This window comes from Prionailurus bengalensis, chromosome B1 (assembly GCF_016509475.1).
Source record: "Prionailurus bengalensis isolate Pbe53 chromosome B1, Fcat_Pben_1.1_paternal_pri, whole genome shotgun sequence".
Classification (NCBI taxonomy): domain Eukaryota; kingdom Metazoa; phylum Chordata; class Mammalia; order Carnivora; family Felidae; genus Prionailurus; species Prionailurus bengalensis.
This window is the reverse complement of record NC_057344.1, coordinates 190591642-190606888: the sequence shown is the minus strand read 5'-3', so window position 1 is coordinate 190606888 and position 15247 is coordinate 190591642.

The following is a 15247-nucleotide window of genomic DNA, read 5'->3' as shown; positions in this document are numbered from 1 at the left end:
CCTCAGTTTTCACATCTGTAAAATAGGATAATAGTAATGATGATAATAATAATAATTCCCACTTGATAGAACACTCCCAAAGCCATAATATAGGATAATAGTAATAGTAATAATAATAATAATAATCCCCACTTGATAGAACACTCCCAAAGCCATAATAAATCTATGTGTAAGATATTATTTATAGTAATAATAATTCTTATCTTTATTACTATTCTGTTTATTTTCACCTTCGGAAAATCTGATCAGACTTTCGTTAAAATCTGTAGCTGTATATTTCAAATCTTTTGAGTTATTTTTCATAGCTCTCCTTTTGCCCTTCTGTTCTTCTCTGAGTAATGTTTTCATATTTATCTTAAGTTCAGTTTACTCAGACTTTTTAACACATCTGCTGAATTCTGTATATGATAATTCCAACATCTTAGAGTTTCCTAAATTTTATCATGCCTTTTGTTGCCTCTGCTGATTCTTATTCATGGTGCCTTGTTTCCTCATGTGATATGTGTTTGTGTTTAGTCCTAAACTCATGTTTTGGGAATTTTTTACATCATAATTATTTGAGTGCAGAATTAGAGGTACATTCCCCCATGAATGAAACCCAAGGTTCTTTAAAATTCAATTCTCATTTTGGGTAGTGAAACTACGGTCCCTAAACTAGCGAGAAGGATGTCATGTGGGAAAATCGAAGGGTCAAAGTCATACCACCCTCTAACCCAGAGCCACATCAGTGTCTTCATCTTTGGAGATTGTTCCCCAGTGGCCCCCATCCCCAACTCCCAATCCTCCCACCCCCACAAAATAGCTTCTTTACTGAGCTTTTAGAACTCCTGCCTGCTTCAACGCTCACTGCTCTGGATTAATGGTCAGAGTGTGGTTTGTTTTTGTTTTCTCATTTTATATCTCTCCTCCCTCCTCAGACTTCCCATTACTTTCTTGACAGACCATCCATGCTTCTTTCAGTGTTTCTTCTTTAAACATTATATTGTTCCATGTTTTGTTGTTGGAGAAGATTTTAGACTATTTCATTTATCATATTCTCAGGATGAGAATTTGATCCTAGATGTCAAAAGATTTTTTTTTCTAGGAGAATTCAACACGGTGATTATCTCAGTACGATATAAGTTTTTTTTTTATATTTTTTGAAGTTTTATTTTTATTTACTTTGAGCGAGACAGAGAGAACGGAGAAGGGGCAGGCAGAAAGAGAAGGAGAGAGAGAGTCCCAAGCAGACTCCATGCCTCCAGGGCAGAACCTGAAGTGGGACTCAAACTCACAAACCATGAGATCGTGACCTGAGCAGAAACCAAGAATGAGGTGCTTAACTGAGCCATCCAAGTCCCTTAGTTTTTGTGGTTTTTGGTTTTTTTAATTTTGTAAAGAGAGCTAGTGGGGGAGAGATGCAGAGAGATTAAGAGTTTCAAGCAAGCTTCACACAAGCATAGGCATCCATTCCCCAATGTTAGTTTTTAATGGCACAATCAAAATATATTTTAAAGTAAAGCTAGACATTTACACAAATGAAAAAGGCTTTTGTCTTGTTTTCTCTTTGATGCTGCTACACCACACATACCTACAAAAAGGCTAGGTGGATGAAATAGGCCACGCTAATAGAATTAAGGCCACGTGAAAAGAGAAAACAGTGATTTTTAGGGAACCCTTGGAAAGTAACAAGGACCCCAACTGCAAAAGGTGATAAACAAATGCACTTTTTCTCTTGTTTGGATGGTCAGTAGTGACAGTGATTTATTTGTTTAATGACAGGTGTAATAACTGTTTATTAAATGTTTTCGTAATTGGGGCACCTGGGTGGCTCAGTCAGTTAGGCGTCTGATTCTTCATTTCAGCTCAGGTCGTGATCTCAGGGTTGGTGGCATCCAGCCTCACATCAGGCTCTGAACTTCCACAACCTCTTAGGGTTTTCTCTCTCTCTCTCTCTTTCTCTGCCCCTCCCCTGTTTGCTCTCTCTCTCTCTCAAAATAAATAAACAAAAAAATAGTAATAATGTTTTCATAATCAAGAAAAGCAATCCTCAACAAAAGAGCCAATGCAATTAATGAATGTTATGTAAGTTTTCCCTAAGCTAAAATTAAACATAATTTACCAAAGCCATTTGGGCTTAGTAAACACAATTTTAAGGAAGTATTATTCATATCTAACTTTATTTGTAACGCTATTTTCCAAAGAGAATCTTCATGTGAAGTAGAAAACTGTACATTTTTCTAAGGTAAATCCTCAGAACACCTAACGTTAAATAGAGATGAGAACATATTTTGCAAAAGTAAATTTTCAGCAGAAAACTTTCAGAAAGGTTATACAACAATTTCTTTAATGGTTTTTTTGATGCTACAAAAATTCACTCCCCCTACTCCTAATACGTAGGATTGGCTTGGTGCAGGTAAAATTATCTACTCCGTGTGTCTGCACGAAGTCTGAAATTCTGACCTTCAATAAACAGCTGGGAAATTTTATTTTCTGAAGACTACCAAATTTCTAGCTCCCACATTTATGTAAACTAATGAACCAATGTGGTCTGAGAACCCATTGTATGCAAAGCAGTGTGATCATCAGTTTTAAGGAGGCAAATCTACTTATTGACCTTTCATGTAGACGGTAGCATGATGAACATGCTAAACACTACTTGCATGTTTAAGAGCATGGAACACTACCAAAATTCAGATATAAGGTCCCAGGCAGCCTGCGGAGAAGGATGTTCTCAGCCACTTTCATAGTAATTGATTATGCAGTAAAGCCTGAGTGATTTTCTGGGGAAATCTTTGTAACATTATGAAATCCAGCCCCACTTATGGCAGTGAATCACCATTATCTACATTGGTTATATGGCTTCATCCTGATGGGAGAAGAGTTAAGCCTTTATTAAGTCAAAGCCCCATAAGGCACCACTGAAACTATAAAAAAGAAAGTTGTCAAAATGATCCAAACATACACAAAGAAAACTTTCAGTGCCTCAAACTCTACACAAGAAACTACACAAATAGAAGAAAATGTCTGATTCTAAAATATGTCAGTTTCTCTTACTGATCAAATATTCAAATGCCAATTTAGTTGACGTGAAGAATGAAGTGAAAGTTTGCAATGTAATAAGGTAATTTCTCTGAAGACTCTTACTGTGAAAGTTCAGACAGCCTAATTTCCTCATTTGGAATACATTTATGACGCCAGCTCTTTTTCCCATTGAAGGATAGATATTCCATCTTTGACACTCTGTTTTTTTCTAGACTTGGCATCATTGCTCATATTCAGTAAACCATAACTGATCACGAAACTTGAAAAAAACAGAGACAGCTACTTTTCTCCATTGTTACCAGTTAAAACCCTTTTCTGACTTGATTACTCAAACATGGGTTGATGAGAGTTCTTACAGTCATTGTGTAAACTGACATCTTCAGTATTGCAGACTCATTGTTCTTCCCTTGGAAGTAGTCAGTTGTACAAACCCTCCTGTCACTGTTCCATGAATATTTACATTTTTCTTAGTCAGTAGTAACTCAGGTGGATTTGATGTTCATTTCTTTCTATGCTGCTATACATCAGTCTTTCTTTTTGACAGGTGGTTCTTATAATGGAAGTTCCCCTTCTGTTTCACTACTCATATCCATCTCATCATCATCATGCTTAGCTTGACCTCTCAAGCAGCCCATAAACCTGTCGCAGAGAGTTTGAGCTATTTTGTTGACTTCTAATCAATAGTTTATTTATTCTTCAATTTAGTAAATATTTGCTAAGTGACTACCATATCCAAGGCACTCTTATATTCTGAGAATATAGAAGAAAAATGAACAAATCAGAAGTCAATTTTCATGAAGTTTACATTCTAGTGGGAAGAAATATACAAAAAATGAATAAGTAAAATTTATAGGATATCTGATGATAAGGGCTCTAGAGAAAAATGAAACCAAGAATGACAGAGTGTGCAGTAGGTAGGTACAAGGATGTTTGCTATATGGAAAACATTTAGAGAAGGCATCAGAAACATATTAGTGGTGGCTGGCTGCCTCAGTTGGTAGAGCATATAACTCTATCACAGGGTCATGAGTTCAAGCCCCACATTGAGCATAAACCTTACTTAAAAAATAAAGAATCATAAAAAAGAAATATGGTGATATTTGAACAAAGACTTGAAAGAAGTAAAGGAACAGAGCATTCAGGTCCATGGGGGGAAAAGAGGTCTATACCCAGGAATCAAAAACAATGACTCAGAAGCAGCAGTATGCCTGGTATGTTCAATTTACAGTATCTATTTTGAGATGACTATTAGACATCCAAATGGAGATATAAAATATTAAGTTGCATATGTCCATCGGAGTTAAGGGAGATGTCAGAGTACAAGATATAGATTTTTGAAACCTCAGTGTGTGTGTGTGCGTGTGTGCGTGTGTGTGTGTGTGTGCATGTGTTATAAAGTCATGTCATGAGATTGGATAAGTGAGTGTAATAAGACAGAGAAATTGTTCAAGGGCAAAACCGTAGGAACTCTAATGTTGTAAACTGAGGATTTCTAACTGGATAATGTGTATCTTGGGAATATACATAAGATATTCTAATATACATAAGATATTCAGGCTGAGATAGTTTGGGGAAAATCAATGTCCATGTCCTCAACTATATAAGTAATCATGACTAGAATTGCTTGGCCTGATATCCTTCAGTTGAGTATATTATGTATTCTTATTTCACATATGTCCTTTCAAAATTCTTCACTCTTATGCACTTTACAAACAAGTGATATCTTTTTCACATATTGTGAAATCTTTGTATGTTTAATTGCCCCAATTATTAATAATATTGGACTTCAGACAAGGAGAAATTTGAAAGTATTAGTGCTTAATTAGGTGCATATCAGATGGCTTCCAATTCTATTGCTATAAAGTTGGAGGAGACGCTAAAGTTGGAGGACTCAAAGTATTATTAAAAGTAATTTGTGATGACTGATCTTTTAATTTGGGAGCACATAATTTGAAAAGTGGTCAAAGAACCAAGTGACATTTTTGTAAGGAAACCTCTATCTCCATCTTTGAGAAAGAAGTTCCTCAGGGAGTACACGTATAACAATGAAAAAAAAAGGAATGGACATAATACAGAATAATAATACTTAATATTCACTGATGGATACATGAACTCATTAAAAAGAAAGCTCTGTGCAAATCACAAAGAAATGCCAGTGATGATATTGGAGAGGTAGGGAAATGTTGGGATTGGGAAAGTGGAGATTCAAATGTTGCTGCAAATGTTGTATTTTGTCTCCTGGATAATGGTTTCATGAGTCTGCATTGTGATAAATTGTGGAACCACATATGTTTGTTTTGTGAAATTTTCTTCAGGTGTGTCTCACAATAAAATGGCTGAAAGTTAGACTAGAATAAAATCCCATGATGGGAATGCAATGGAAGTGATAGTGTAAGAAAAAAGGAATGGTTTATAATTTCCCACTGCTAAAGAAAATCGTGTCCATGTACTTTCAAAATTATTTATTTATTTATTTTTCAAGAATAATTAACATACAGTGTTATATTAGTTTCAGGTATGTAATATAATAATTCAACAATTCTATACATTTCTCAGCTCTCATCAAGATAAATGTATGCTTGGGGCGCCTGGGTGGCTCAGTCAGTTGGGCGTCCAACTTCGGCTCAGGTCAGGATCTCGCAGTCCGTGAGTTCGAGCCCCGCGTCGGGCTCTGTGCTGACAGCTCAGAGACTGGAGCCTGTTTCAGATTCTGTGTCTCCCTCTCTCTCTGACCTTCCCCCATTCACGCTCTGTCTCTCTCTGTCTCAGAAAATGAATAAAGGTTAAAAAATAAAAAATAAAAATAAAAAAAGATAAATGTACTCTTAATCCCCTTTACTTATTTCCCCCTTCCCCCAACCAACTCCCCTATGGCAACCACCAGTTTGTTCTCTGTATTTAAAAGTCTGGTTTTTTGTTTCTTTTTTTCTTTATTCATTTGTTTTATTTCTTAAATTCCATAGATGAGTGAAATCGTAGGGTATTTGTCTTTCTCTGACTGATTTATTTTGCTTAGCATTATGCCCTCTAGGTCCATCCAGGTTGTTGCAAATGGCAAGATTTTCTTCTTTTTTATGACTTAGTAACTATACATGTATATAATTATATATCAAACAAATATAAAATTGCATATGTCCATCTGGAGTTAAGAGAAATTCTTGAGCTGGAGATATATGTCACATCTTCTTTATCCATGCATCTATTGAGGAATACTTGGGTTGCTTCCATATCTTGGCTATTATAAATAATGCTGCAATTAAACATGGGGTGTATATATCCTTTCAAATCAGTGTTTCAATTTTCTTTGGGTAAATACCCAATAGAGAATTGACTGCATTATATCGTAGTTCTGTGTTTAATTTTTTGAGGAAACTCCATGCTGTTTCCACAATGGTTGCACCAATTGCATTCTCAACAACAGTGCGCAAAGGTTACTTTTTCTCCACTTCCTAGCCATTCTGACAGGTATGAAGTGATATCTCATTTTGGTTTTGATTTGCATATCCCTGATAATGTGTGATGTTGAGCATCTTTTCACGTGCTTATTGGCCATCTGTATGTCTTCTTTGGAAAAATATCAATTCAGGTGCTTTGCCCATTTTTAATCAGATTATTTGTTTCTTAGTGTTGAGTTATATGAGTTCTTTATACATTTTGGTTATTAACCCCTTGTTGGATATATAATTTGCAATTCTCTTCTTTTGTTTAGTAGGTTTTCTTTTTATTTTGATGATGGTTTCCTTCACTATGCACAAGGTTTTATTCTGGTATAGTCCCAATAGTTTAATTTTGCTTTTGTTTCTCTTGCCAGAGGAATCATATCTTAAAAAAATGTTTCTACAGCTGATGTCAAAGAAATCACTGCTTCTATTTTCTTCTAGGAATTTTATGGTTTCAAGACTCACATTTAGGTCTTTAATCCACTTTGAATTTATTTTTGTGTATGGTGGAAAAAAGTAGTCCAGCTTCATTCTTTTGCATGTACCTATCCGGTTTTCCCAAAACAATTTGTTGAAGACATCATCTTTTTCCCACTGTATATTTTTGTCTTATTTGTTGTAGATTAACTGACCACAAAATTGTGGGTGTATCTCTGTTCTATTGCTCTATGCATCTGTTTTTGTGTCAGTACCATACTGTTTTGATTACTACAAGTTTGTACTATATCTTGAAATACTGGAAAGAAATAAAGGGCATTCAAATTGGTAAAGAAAACTAAAATTTTCTCTATTTTCTGATGATATGATAGTAACATACAAAACCCTAAAGACTCCAACAAAAAACTACTGGAAAAAATGAATTTAGTAAACTACAAGATACAAACTTATTATACAGAATTTTGTTGCGTTTTTATACACCAATAATGAAGTAGCAGAAAGAGAAATTAAGAAAATTTAGAAAATGCTAGTTGGAACCTAAAAAAATTTTTTTCTAAAAAGGAAGAAAAATAAACAATCCCATTTAAAATTGCGCTGAAAAATAGCAAAATACCTAGAAATAAACTTAACCAAAATGGTAAAATATCTGTACTCTGAAAACTATAAGACTTAAACATTGAGGAAAGAATTAAATATGACAGGAACAAATGAAAAATTATTCCACACTGATGGATTGGAAGAACCAATATAGTTAAAATGTCCACACTAACCAAAGCAATTTACAGATTTAATGCAATCCCCATCAAAATATGAACATATTCACAGAACCACAAGAGACCCTGAATAGCCAAAGCAACTTTGAAAAAGGAGAACAATGCTGGAGGTATCACAATTTCAGATTTCAAGATACACTACATGTTCATGTACTTTAAAATAAAGATATGTGTCAGAATGCTACCATATTAAGATTTCACCGGATGTGTTTGTAAGTGTGATGTCACAGTTTTATGTGAAATGACCACGTTTAAAATATGCTAGCACTTCTATGTTTTTTCAACTATTTAATTTTAAGATGAAAATATTTTGATGTTACCTTTAAAAATTGGGCAAAGAGGGGCGCCTGGGTGGCGCAGTCGGTTGGGCGTCCGACTTCAGCCAGGTCACGATCTCGCGGTCCGTGAGTTTGAGCCCCGCGTCAGGCTCTGGGCTGATGGCTCAGAGCCTGGAGCCTGTTTCCGATTCTGTGTCTCCCTCTCTCTCTGCCCCTCCCCCGTTCATGCTCTGTCTCTCTCTGTCGCAGAAATGAATAAATGTTGAAAAAAAAAATTAAAAAAAAAATTGGGCAAAGAGGTACAGGAAGAAAGAGTTTGAAGACCACAGGTTTGGAGGTCAGGGGTATGATGAGGAAGTATATGCAAAGGATCTTGAGATTGAACTCCAATGGAACACAAGGAAACTGGAAGCAATGCAAGTAAGGTATTTCTATAAGGAGGATATGATCAGCTCTGGCCAACACAATACTTCTGGGAGTTTAGCTAAGATGAGGACTAAGAATTCAGCACTGGACATAGCACTAGTGGTCATAGGTGACCTTGACAATAGCTTCTTCCACAGAGCTGGGGGGAAGAAAAACCTAACTGAAGTATGTTCAAGAGCAACTAGGAGAGGAATTGAAGACAACAATTGTAGAACAATCTTTCAAGAAGCTTTGCTTGAAAGGGGAACAACTGGAAGGTGGTGAGAGGTCCAACAGGTTTTTTAAATTCTTTTTTATTTGTTTCAATGAGAGAAATTGCAACATGCTTTTATGCTGGTGGCAATAATCCAATTAAAAGGAAAACACCAATAATGCCGCAAATAGAGGGCGATTACTGGAGCTAAATTCCTGAGTGGGTGAGAAGACAGGGTATATGGAGCATACATGGAAGGATTGGCTTCACTGACAAGGGGTTTTTCCATAATAAAAACAAAACAAAACAAAAAAAGGCAGATTATACAGATAGAACTGGAAGTTGGGTAGATGTGATTTGAGGGTTCTGTGACAGTTCTCTCTGATTGCTGTTCTCTGTTTCAGTATAAATTGGAACAAGATCATCATCTTAGAATGAGAAATGGGGCGAGATGGAGGGGGGTTGAAAGGAGAGAGAAGCTGTGGACCAATCATCTAGAAGAGGAAGAGTCTAGAATAAGGATGGATAGTAGTGTCAATTGAGGTTAGTCGTTATGGATTTGAAGTGATGCCTTGGGGGCGCCTGGGTGGCTCAGTTGGCTGGGCATCCAACTTTAGCTCAGGTCATGATCTTATGGCTCCTGAGTTTGAGACCCAAGTCAGACTTTGTGCTGATAATTAAAAGCCTGGAGCCTGCTTCAGATTCAGTCTCCTTCTCTACCTCTCTCTCTCTCTCTCTCAAAAAATATAAATAAACATTAAAAAATAGATATTAAAGTGATGGCCCAGCAAACACAGTTTTGTTTTGTTTTGTTTTCCCAAGCCATGTTCCCTTTCCTCTCTATCTGTAGATACATGCAGATGTAGGACGTGCAAAGAATTGGATTTAATCAATGTTGGACCTTGCTAAGTAGGACACAGGAGAAAGTTGTGAGTGAATGATTAAAATGATGGTCCAGAGTTCAATGCAGGTAATGAGGAGGGTGAGACATGAAGAAAGTGAGGAAAAATGGAAAGCTCTTAGAACCACTGTAAAATACATTGTGGGTTCCAGTGGATCAAAGGATTGCTGAAATCTCCCGGTCCTTCCTCTTTTCCTGCCTCTCTCCTTTTTTTATTTTTTATTTTTTTTTTTTGGCCTTCTTTTTTTCCTCACCTCTAAATGGCCTTGGACAAGTTACTTTATCTCTCTGTGCCTCAGTTTCCTCATCCTTAAAATGCAATTCACCTCCTTTTATTGTTGTAAAGATAAACTATTCTTGTATTTTTATTGTAAAATACATGTAAAACAATTGAAAGAGTAATTGGCACCGAGTAGTTAGTCTAATGTCTGCTATTAATGTTATTTAATCCTTCCTTAATACTTTTCTTTTTGTAAATATGTGTTAAGCCTCTACCTTATTTCAGTACTGTGAGAGGTGTTGGGTTGCAAAGATGGATAGCTCAGGCTTCCTCCCCCTAAAGAACTCACAATGTTGTCAATACTAACAGAAGGGAGTGAATGGAGTGCTGGGAGTCCTGCAGAAGTAAATGCTTAGCAATGCTTGAATTGATTTCTTATGAATGAGAAGGAATTCAAATGGAGTGTTTGAGGAAGACAGGAAGGGAATTCCCAGAAGACATGAGGTTGGTACCTAAAGTAATGGGTATTAAAATGACAATGTTAGAAGATACAAGAATCCTCAAGGTGGGTTGAGCCTGTTCTCAAAAAGGGATGTAATTTCTGAGGTTCCATTAAGTGAATAGCTCACACTTCAGAACTGTCCTAATTTGCATACAACTAAGGGCTACTTATTAGTAACGTACCGAGTTATTAAATATCAATATTGTAGAAGCAGCTCATTTCAAAGAGCTTTCTGAAATACTTTAATATGGTATTATACTAAGAAATCTGGTTTCCAGAAAATGCTTGACAAAGTTTCTGAGCTTCCACTGAATGTACACATGAGTAGTCAGAATATTTCTGAGCTATTCATAAATGACACTCTGTTAGCAGTAAATCACTGTTACCTGACCAGGGGTGGTTTCTTCTGCTGCTATTCTTGCAAAAATGTGTATTGATTTGGCTTTATCAGTTTTAGTACTGTTGCAGATGCTCAACCAATTCTACAGTATGTGCAACATATATTTATATGCTTGGGAATTACACTTTTCCATTAACTAAACCAGAAGGACTATATGCACTAACATTTAATATAAATTCATTCATGTTTCTATCACTAATGGAGATGTATACTTAATCTATAAATTCCTTATAATTGACTTTTTCTTAGCGATATGCTACCTTACAGTAAACACTACTCAAACAACTTGCAAATCAGGACACCTGGGTGGCTCAGTCTGTTAAGTGTCCAACTTTGGCTCAGGTCATGATCTCAGGGTTTGTGAGTTTGAGCTATGCATCGGTCTCTGTTCTGCCAGCTCAGAGCCTGGAGCCTGCTTCAGATGCTATGTCTCTGTGTCTCTCTGCCCCTCTCCTCCTAACACTCTGTCTTCTTTCTCTCTCAAAAATAAATAAACATCAAAAATATTTTTAAACCCCTAATAGCCAAAGCAATCTTGAAAAAGAAAACCAAAGCAGGAAGCATCACAATCTCAGACTTCAAGCTATACTACAAAGCTGTAATCATCAAGACAGTATGGTACTGGCACAGGATCAGGCACTTAGATCAATGAAACAGAATAGAGAACCCAGAAATGGACCCACAAACATATGGCCAACTAATCTTTGACAAAGCAGGAAATAATATCCAATGGAATAAAGACAGTCTCTTCAGCAAGTGGTGCTGGGAAAACTGGACAGCGACATGCAAAAGAATGAACCTGGCCACTTTCTTACACCATACCCAAAAATAAACTCAAAATGGATGAAAGACCTAAATGTAAGACAGGAAGCCATAAAAATCCTTGAGGAGAAAGCAAGCAAAAACCTATTTGATCTTGCCTGCAGCAACTTCTTACTCAACACGTCTCCAGAGGCAAGGGAAACAAAAGCAAAAATGAACTACTGGGACCTCATCAAAATAAAAAGCTTCTGCACAGTGAAGGAAACAATCAGCAACACTAAAAGACAACTGACAGAATGGGAGAAGATATTTGCAAATGACATATCAGATAAAGGGCTAGTATCCAAAATCTATAAAGAACTTATCAAACTCAACATCCAAAAAACAAATAATCCAGTGAAGAAATGGGCGAAAGACATGAATAGACACTTCTCCAAAGAAGACATCCAGATGGCCAACCGACACATGAAAAAATGCTCCACATCACTCATCATCAGGGAAATATAAATCAAAACCACAATGAGATACCACCTTACACCTGTCAGAATGGCTAACATGAACAACTCAGGCAACAACAGATGTTGGTGAGGATGAAGAGAAAGAGGATCTCTTTTGTTTTTTGGTAGCAATTCAAGCTGGTGCATCCACTCTGGAAAACAGTACGGAGGTTCCTCAAAAAACTAAAAATAAAACTACCCTACTACCCAGTAATTGCACTACTAGGCATCTATCCACGGGATACAGGTGTGCTGTTTTGAAGGGACACATGCACCCCCATGTTTATAGCAGCACTATCAACAATAGCCAAAGTATGGAAAGAGCCCAAATGTCCCTTGATGGATGAATGGATAAAAAAGATCTGGTATATATGTATAATGGAGTATTACTCGGCAATCAAAAAGAATGAAATCTTGCCATTTGCAACTACATGGATGGAACTGGAGGGTATTATGCTAAGTGAAATTAGTCAGTCAGAGAAAGACAAATATCATATTATTTCACTCATATGAGGACTTTAAGAGGCAAAACAGATGAACATAAGGGAAGGGAAACAAAATAATATAAAAACAAGGAGGGGGACAAAACAGAAGAGACTCATAAATATGAAGAACAAACTGAGGGTTACTGGAGGGGTTGTGGGGGGGGGATGGGCTAAATGGGTAAGGGCTATTAAGGAATCTACTCCTGAAATCACTGTTTCACTATATGCTAACTAATTTGGATGTAAGTTTTAAAAAATAAAAAATTAAATAAAAAAATAAACACTAAAACAAGAAAAATATTTTTAAAAATTGCAAATTATTTCAAGATAAACTGTGATAAAAATACTGGGTAATTTTTAAGTTTATGGTGTATTTTGAGTCAGAGAAAGAGATATGACAGTGGAAGAAGTCAGAGAGAGATTTGAAGATGCAACCCCACTACTTTTGAAGATGCAGGAAGAAACTATAAACCGATGAATGCTGCACACGGCCTATGGAAGTTGAGAAGGTCAAGAAAACATTCTCCTGGAGTCTTCAGAAGAAACGTAGTCCTACTTGGACATTGGTTTTAAGACTTCTGACCTTTAGAAGGATAAGATAATAAGTTGTGTGTTTTTTTTAAGCAACCAGGTTTGTGCTGATTTGCTACAGCAGAAGCAGAAAACTAATACAGTCCAACTTAGAGTATTGCGATCATTAAAAACCTGAGAACAGTTATGGCAGGCATATTTGAAAGTAACCAGCAGTGAGCCTCTCATTGGATGTACCAGACGCAAAGAACCCCTTGAAGGCCACTCTGAACCCATCTCAGAGGCTCAGCAATGACCAGCTTTCTCTGGGAGAGAATATCAGATGGAATTACGGAATTTGATTCCTCAAATATAGTAAACACATAAGTCCAGAAATATGGAATCATAAGTTAATAAATATTTATGGAGTCCCTTTTGGCTACTCAAAACCACATCAGTACTCTCATTTCTACCTTTGATATACATGAACTAAAATAGAAAGATGGAGAGCCCATATCCACATTCTTTCCTGAATATGTTTTTTCAACTACATGAACTCTGAATCCAAACGCAAATCATTATTAATTGAATTGCATTATCCATGCCTTTTAGTCGCTCCTAAAGGTGAATAATACAGAGTTACTGCATCTATCTTATTACAATTTATAAGCATGAAGTGCAAGTCGAATTCTGTTAAGTAGGTTATTCCAGTAGAAGACCATAAAATGCTACTCTCTGTCAAAAGCTGTAAGAGATAGCCTTGGCAACTCTGGTGGAGCAAATATCGTGAGGTTTAAGTACGAATTTTTCTCTAGGGCAATCCTGTGCTCTGGAGCAGTGTTATAATCTATGCAGATCTATAGATAACTTTAATAAATCATCAAACTTCATTCCTTAAGTAAAGAATTACTGCTTTGGCTTGAAATTTTAGTAGTTTAGAGGTTGAGAAATATCTAAACATTGCAAATAGCATAACCATCAGTCCACTAAGCATGCTGTAATAGAAACAGCATCTGATTACCTGCTCCAGATGCTTCTATAAACACATTTTTACAACATTTTTAAAAATCTCTTCTAGCTGCTTTTCCCAAGTTGAATATTTTAGAGGTATAGTAGAGCAACATGTTTTACTTAAGAAGATGGATCTAAATGTGCTTTTACTGAACAACTCTTTAATAGTGGCATTACTCATATCTGTATTACTTTTTCACAGCCCACGAACAGGACTTCTGGAGAGATGTGTTAGATGCAGTTATTGCTTAATAAAAAGTACTGGATAACTGATCTGCTAGATTTTAGCTGGTGTCTTGGTCACACAGCAACTATGATTTGGACAAAGGCTCGTCTCATAGCAGGAGCTAGAGATGAATTTGGCAGTTGAGGGCCCTCACTCAGGTCTATCCTTCATCTCTCTGCAATGGTGATTTTGCAAAAGAAAGTAAAGTCAGGTATTTGCAAGTAACATAAATAGTAACAGCCACATAGTACCACAATAACATATTTTATTAAATCATCCCCAAATATGTGGGTCAAAACAATAATTAGTTTTCCATGCTCACACATCTGTAGATCAGCTGAGAACTGGCTGACCTTTGCTGGCCTTGGTTTAGGCTTGGTTCCCTCAGCCAAAGCAAGCTACACAGCCAAGTTCAATATCAATAGAATGAGGAAATACATTGTGCCTATAGTGAGAGGGAAAGGAAAGAGAATATATGCTAAAAGATAACCTAAACTATTAAAGACTCTAACTTAACCCAAAAATCAATTCATTGCAAAGATACAACTCAAATGATCATAGGGAAAGCTGAATAATCAAGCTTGAAAAGGAAATAGAATGGATTCAGAGGTCTCTGTAGGAGGAATCCAAAAAGTCTCTGTAGGAACTGGTCCCCAGAAGGATAAGCACCAACCATTTGGACTATGTGTCATTCCAATCAAGTTTGAAATTCCAAGGAGAGCACATCAGCCTGGCCTTGGTTGATTCCTGTACGTGCTCTTGGGTTGGCTGATCAGGACTTGGTACACAACAGGAGTGCACTTTCATCTGGTCTTTCCTTTCAGTTTAAGGAGGAGTTTGTAGGACTGGTTGCCAGCTTTGCTGGAAGTTAAATAGGTAATTAGATGTCAATTGTTTTTATCCAGTGGGAGAGAGAAAACTTCTGCCCTACCATTCAAAGTGTGAGTCTGAAATTAATTCTGAATGGTTGTGAGACCATGGAATTGGAAAATTATGATTTATGCGAGGTAATAAGAAACTGTCCCCAGAGTTGGTGAGGATGGTCATCTTCTCTCCATTCCTGTATACTGCATAGGGGAGGAAAATACCCAAATGGATATCCCAGAATGTTTAGTAGTGAAATTGATACAAGTAAGCAATAAACTAATAATGTCAGTTTCA